The sequence below is a fragment of the Cornus florida genome, unplaced genomic scaffold (assembly GCF_030987335.1).
Source record: "Cornus florida cultivar Cherokee Brave unplaced genomic scaffold, ASM3098733v1 CherokeeBrave_3.0.0_Hap2_Chr06, whole genome shotgun sequence".
In the NCBI taxonomy this organism is placed as follows: Eukaryota; Viridiplantae; Streptophyta; class Magnoliopsida; order Cornales; family Cornaceae; genus Cornus; species Cornus florida.
Window position 1 is genome coordinate 91,692,322 of NW_026775576.1, and position 7,914 is coordinate 91,700,235.

The following is a 7,914-nucleotide window of genomic DNA, read 5'->3' on the forward strand; positions in this document are numbered from 1 at the left end:
ATATTATTTTTCAATAACATATATTGATTTTAAACAAAAGAATGATGATATATAAAGAATGATGGTATTAAGTCATGTAGAACACAATTTTCCCGAATGAAAAATAATATCAAGGAACAAAGCTACATGTGTAGGGCATAGTAATTTTTAGGGTTAATTACACTCACACCCCCTGAGGTTTGCCCTATTGGCAACCATATGAAAGTTAGCCTATTTTGAAACAATTACACCCCTCTAGGTTTGGTAAAGTTAACAATATACCCCTACCATCCCTGACACAAGGTAAATTGACTTTAATACCCTTTAACTTGTTGATTGACCAATTTCTATAATGAAAGTACCATTTTAACCTTGTTTTAAAAATGATTTTAATGGCCAAAACTAACCCACAATATGCACACACTGTCTTCTTAAATACACATACGGCGGCCACCACCATCAACCCCACCATCACCCACAAGCAGACGGATAAACTCCCCATATACTAGGAAAGGTTAATGGGAAAGTAGGGTTGAATTACGTAGTAGGTTTTTTTTTTTGGTGAGACTACAGATGATGATATCTCTTACCAAATGAGTAAGTTTTCAATAACAAGCCATACCAATTTCTAATCCAACCCACCCCCTCTTTCTCTCTCTATCCACCTACTTTTACTCACTAAGATACAACCCATTTGGGTTGGAATCACTTAACCCAAATCCATACACTCTAGAAAAATCAGTAACAAAAGCATGAACACATATTACATATGGACACACACACAGCTCAGTCTATGTAATTTTCCGGATTAATAAATTTCAACTGATTCAGGAAATTGGTGAAATTTTTTGAATTCTGATTTTTTTTTTTGTTTCTTTATCTCTCTTTCCATTGTGGGTTTAGCCTAATGTTGAATTTTTATACTTTAGTTGCAGAAGTCCAATTGATATGTGTTAACAAACCCATTTGGAGAATAATAGGAACCGTATTATGTCTAGAGGAAATTGCTTCGGTGGATCTCTCGATTTAATTGGTCCAGTATGGGCATAGACATGGACATGGGCATGCACATGTCTTGTAATCCTCCCGGTCGAATTGAATTGGTCGCATATGCCTTCTTGTTTAGTGAATCTCTAGGGGCGTAATTAATCCAATCTCTCAATTGGTTGGTCGAATGTGCCAACCTCTCTAGCTTTCTGTATTTGCTTATTCATCATATTTTAATCGGAGCTCCATCAAGAAGAGGTCGATGGAGAAGCTAGTTATCGCTGCGTCCGTTGATGGCCGGAGCAAGTTGTTGGACCACTCGCTCTAAGCTTCGAAATCATTCGTAGTGGTGGCGATTTACTGGAGTTTGGGGAGGTTTAAGGAGGCAATCCTGGTATCGGAGAGGGCAATTAAGCTTCTGGATGGGCCAAGTTTGGGTATCCGCCTATTTTAGCATGGTCGTGGTCGTGGTCGTGGTAGGGATTGGTATCCGTCGTCGTTGGGGCCGATGGTGTTCGTAGGTTGAGATGAAAGGGAGAACACATACCAAAGGAGAGGAGAGAGAATATTTAATTATATTAATGGGCATTTTGGTCATTTCATCATTCTGATATTTTTTTATTAAAATTAAATAAAATAATGAAGGGCAATCTCGACTTTTTACATCATTTTAGGGGCTGTTTGGATATCATTTTTTATAAGGAGTGTCATTGTTCAAAAATAGATTAACTTTCATGTGACTGTCAAATAGGTAAACCTCAGAAGGTGTGAGTGTGATTAACCTTAACTTTTAAACAGGGACGTTGACAATTGGGGTTGAGTTCTCTTAGTGAGGGCATTCACGAGCACGTTAAAGAGTCTTGAGCCGCCCTTAAATTTTGCTGATGTTCCCGAGCACTACTACTGCAACATTTTTATTTTTTATTTTTTTCGAGTTTGAACTTCAAACTTGCTACTTGCATCTAAGGAATAGAGAAATCCAACCGTATAATCAATTTTAGTTAAGAGTTGGATACGTGGGTACAACAGATTGTAGCTTGATTAAAGGCTTGCATGTCGGTGTTCTATTTTGACTAAAATAAAAATAGATAGGATAATTGAAGTAAGGCATCATGATATCATGCAAAAATTATTATTATTATTATCTATTTATTTTGAAAAAGGCATGTGAGGCCTATTTTTTTTTTACCGAAAAGAAATGGTGTCAAAAGGTAGTCTTTCAGTTCACCTATGTACCATGCGTACCTACATTGCATCATCAATTCTTACATGTAACAATATATTTATGTATACAGGCTATCAAAGGAATCCAACTCTTTTATATATATAACCCACCTGACAACTAACGAAATATGTATTTGTGAAATATGTATTAAGTACATAACATAACAACAAGGAAAAACAGATTTTTAGATCCTTAAGAGACTAATTTTGGTGTTATCGCTCCAATAGGGCTTGTTGATTGAGTCCTGCTCGAGCAGTACTTGCAAATCGAGCAACAATTTTAATATAGAGCTATTACAGTGGCAGGCAAGCCTTACTTTTTAGCGATTTGAGCAAGGCAGGCGATCTCTCCTTTCTCCTATTTATAAATTTATTTATTGCATATTTATTTTAAAGTACTTTTTTGTAATAATACAGAATCACTAAGCTTATTGTGCAGAATTAATCAATGATTGGATTTGGAGATCAATTTAAAGCAATTTGCTCAAAACGAATTGATGTATACTTACATTTCCGAAGGTCATTCCCCCAATCATCATGCCAGCGTGCATCATATATGATTCGGTGTTGTGATGGTCCAATGGCTAAAATGTGTCCCAAAGGCGTCTGATCAGCTGTGTACTTTGCAATCCATTGCAGATGAGTCTATTAGGTACAGCCAATAGTCATGTGCTGATGGAATGAGGAGTTGCAGTGTAATGGACCAAAACTATTAGGAGGAGGAAGATCACTTTTATTCCATAATTCACGTCCACATGAACAACAGCAGCAGCAGCATTAATCATAGTTGGATCTGAAAAGAGAATCTATGTCTGTAAAATTGATTGAACTGTCAATGCAAGTTTCTTGTATCTCTTCTTATAGCCTGGCCGTCAATTTGTTTCTCTTCTATCTCGAATAAGCGATCTCCATTCGTCATCATCTGACAACGTAAGCACTCGGAATATCTCCACAACACACTCGAATCTCTTGATCACCGCAGCAGATGTAGTGTGCGTTGAAGCGTCTTCCTATTTTCCAACCTAGATTTCTTCCCAACATACTCTACCAATTTCTCCATTGTGTTTCTAGGAGATGAAGGTGTGATATAAATATAGGGAGGTGGTGAATGTATGGGAGATAATGGAAGAAAGTTCCACTATTAAAATTTTATAGGATCGCAGCAGAATAACGTTTTCTTCTAGAAATTAATCTCTCTCACATACTGCGCCAACTGTTGAAGCCAGATTCTGCATAACCCGAAACCTCACTATTTTCCTACAACACAAAAGGGAACCTTGATCGGCACTGGTGTGGTGCCTTTACCAACAGCTCTCCGACAATCAAGTTAGTAGTTGAAGCTCAATAAAAAGCAGCAATTTAATATATATTTTTCTCCTATCTCATTGGTTAGTTGGGGCTTCTTCTTATAGTTGGCTCTCTAGTTTGTTATAGATACGAGGAGATTTTGTAAGTAGCTTATCAGCTCTTTGAATTTGAACCTCTCTTGTTGGTTTGTTTCAAGTGATTGAGTCAACCTTTATTTGATTTGAAATCAGCTAACCCAGATAATTGAAGGGCTTCTTTATCTGCAAGTCAAACTAACTCTTGGTCTACCTCATCAATTTGACTTTTTGTTTACCTCACTTTGAATTTTATCAATATTTATAGAAGATGGAGAGGGAGAGAGAGAGAGAGAGTTATCAAGAAGGTTTTGTTTGAGCGGGTTAAAATGGGTACCCACTCTTAATCCACTATTGACCATTGAATTGTATGGATACCCATTTTTTATCCATTACTGACCCACTCACTTAAATTTGAGTACCCAAATGATTTAATTTTAGTGAACCCATTTGAGCGGTTTAATGAGTTTGGGTATAAATTGCTATCCCACCAATAGTATAAGGTTTAAAAAGTTATGAAATATGTGTCTATGTGAGAATTTTGTAATAATTTTGGTAGTGAAAGATTGTTTCCTAAAGCTTCTTTGTTTTGCATGGTCTTATCAAATTTTCTCATAAATTAGGTCATTAGGTCATCAGGTGGCTGCGAATTTTGATTCCAATATGCCTTTAGAAAAATTACTACATGGTCCCAATATGCCTTTTGAGAAATTATTACCCGATATGATTCGAGATTCCATGGTTGGATCAATCACAAATTGCTACGTAACTAAAAAGTTTAATAAAATTAACAAATTTAATTATGTAACAATTTTCATTAATCGAAACTATGAAGTCTCGGGTCATGTAATAAATTATGTCTTTAGTAGCTTTCTATTATTTTTTTAACCTTGTCTATATTTCTAGATGTGATAGTTCAAAGTTCAAACACACACACACACAAGGGATATGATAGTGCACTGGAAATTAATGGTTGACATCAACCTCTCACTCCTTTCCCGGCGACGTGTATATATATATACATGTGTGTGTGTATATATATGTCTGTGTATATGTATATATCTGTATATATATAATTTGTAAATTTATAATAAATTGATATATCTATAATTATAAATTTGTAGTGTATTTAGGGATATTGCAGTCTTTTTATTTAATTTTTTTAAAGGTTAGAGGGCACTTTTGACCAAGTCAAAGGGTATTTAGGGGCAAAATTTGTCTTTTTACATATTTTTAACGAAATTGTGACAGAAAATTAAAAATTGACTTAAGTGATAGTTATTTGGCCAAACTTGAGGGGGTGTTAGTAAAATTAACCCTTTAATTTATTCTTGGGGAAGGAACTTAAAATCTAAACATTGTTTATTAAGTCATTTTAGCAAAAACGGTTGAAACAATGGTTTTTTTTTTTTTTTTTGGAAAAGTAAATAGTGGTTTTCCCACGCGTATAATAATAATTATCCATTTTGGCAATAATAATTCTATGCAAGCTCCAATTGTTTAATATGAGTCAATGCAGGACTATCACCTGGTGCAATAGTAAAAGTACGAAGAAAACACACTTCTTTGGTTAAAAAAAAAATGTATGAGTGAAAAAAAAAAAAAATAAATACTAAAAGTTTGTGGCTCCCGGGGACATAACAACGTTAACAGGGATCCGAAAGGTAAGTCTTTGAGGTCTCGCTTTCGAACCGCACTCCTGACTTGAATGATGTGTGTATTATGGGACTAATACACGTGCTCTAAAGAAAAATAAAAAAATAAAAAAAATAAACAAAACGTATGGGATAAACACGTCAAAAATAACTTACGTCAAAAATAACTTAACGAAGTCTAAGTCCTGTCAACGATTTGGAGTCCGAAAGTCAAACAAATCCGACTGATTTATGTGAGTGATGGATAACATCAGATGTCATTAATGTTCCTATGTCTTGATAATATCAACCCTTACTCACCTAAAATTAGTCGGATGTCTCCCGACTGTTAGACTCTTATCATATCAGGTCTTCCTATGGTTAACCATATCCGTTCCTCTTATGGTTAAATTACAATAATACTTGAACACCCCAATCCATCTTCATTGCAATGCTAACACCTCGTTGGCATTGCCCGAGCAAACACATTTGAAATTGCTTTAGAGTTGGGCTTATTTTTTAAATGAGTGAAAATTTGAGAGAGAGTGAGTATGTGCAGTGGAAGGCATAACTTTTTTTTTGAAAGAATCAACCCAGTGTTCAAAAAATTGTAAGAGAGTGACGATATTGAATAACAGTAATATACAGTGGAATATCATTAAAATTTGAGTGTGAGCATTTTTAACATTTTTATAAAGAAGTAGAAATATTTTAAAGATTTTTACAAAATTTATAGACAATTTTGCAAATTAAAAAAATTTCAGTGGGGGTCGCTGTCCGCACTGAGACCCTAATGGGTCCTTGCCTGAACCCGATCATACCTCTTTCATATTTTTGCTGACTTAGGACTTCACTTTTCGTGACATCATGTCTAGGTGGACCAAATGCCCATTTGAGTAAAGCTCTCAAGAGAGTTCCATAATAAAAAGAGTCACAAGTTCTCTACTTTTAACCGTTTGATTGAGATAGATTTTTGAAATATGTAAAAATTTAAAATAATTATTTAATATGACGTTCATTTTATTGGTTAAAAAAAAAAAAACTCGTCCTGAGGAAATTCATTTGAGACCGTTACTTATTATTTATTTCGAATTTGTGCAGTCATGCTTTTTCAAAGAGATAAAAAAATATATATATATGACACCTCTAACGGAAGCTCGTTACAAAATCAAACAACATTGTTTTCGATTCAGCGGAGAGTAATTGATCTATGGACTAAAAGAGTCCACGATATAATCAGTGCAACTCTAAAGCAGCAGGAAATAAAGAAAGAAAAAGAAGGAAAAAAAAAAAAAAAAAAAAGCTGTAGGAAATATTAAATGTAGCAGTCACATTTAAGTTTTGGGCACACTCTGGCACCCATTTATCTATATGGGGACTTGAAATCTCAACTGTATTAATTGTAAGAATCGTCGTTTTTTGTTCATTTTAACTTCTAGGGATTGTTGAGTATGTATTTAATGGAGGTCAAAACTCAGATACTTTCAAGTTTCGGCCTCAAGTCTAAACTATCGTGTTCTTACTCCATTAACCACGGTTTGGATCAAGCCCATTCTCGGGGAGCTTCAAAATGCTAGAAATGCTGACATTTGAAGCTCTAGCAAGTAACAACTTCAAATCTTGCTACCAACACTGAACCAAAACGAAGTTTTAAATGAGCAAATCCAACCTATTCATAAACAGCTCAATTTTTAAACTCATAGTTTTGAGTACACTTGACATAAATTTCTTCAATCCCTAATCTCATAATCCTGCATGCACTTGCACTTCAAAAATCTACAAGTGGCACAGATAAAGAACCAATAATGTCATAACAATGTTGGTTTTTAAAGTACAAAAGAAAAAAGAAATATATGTGATTATGGATAATATGCAAATGTATAAGTTTGTTTACTTGGATATTAATTAGTGATTGACCGAAACAATAATTCTGAGAACGTGTAATAATTTTTCATCACTTTTGTCTGTGGTGGTTTATCAAATTTTAAGCCTTTATAATCTTTTTATATATGGGCCAGTTATCCCCTAAATAATGTAAATGGTATGGACCATATGCCTCAACTTAATAGGAGTATACTCAGCCGTTCTTAAATAAGGATGGCAAGAGCGCTTGGCGAATTTAGCTAAACCATACCCATTAAAAAATTCGTCCTACCAATTATGTCTCTACTTTGACTGACAAAGTATCAACTCCGCCACTACTTTGATAAATAAAGTACTGACTACACCCCGCATACTCTTGTTTAATTGCAAAAGCGGATCGAATTATGCTACTTTTATTATTTAGTAAAAAATAACATTGAGAATAGCCATCTCAATGTGCTCAAATTGGACTAATAAATAAAGTCTTTTAAATTAATAAGTAGTGAATATTAATACAAAATAACAAGAGTCCTAAAAATATTAAATATATGTTTTATGTGTATAAAAAATTTTAAAGTACATATATAATTGGAACAGGGGTTTGACGAGTTTATCACTAATTCTGTCTTTTTAATTATTTTACTATATCCGCCCTAAACATATGTAGGAAACTACCAAATCCATCCCATTAGGGGCTAAAACCCACGGAAGAAATTGCCATCCCTAGACTCGTTCATATTAAAAAAAATCATATCCAAAATTGAACTAACCACAGATTCAACCATTTGCTTCAAAATGATGTGAAATCCAAGTTCTAGTGATCAGTAAAACATCCCAGTACACCA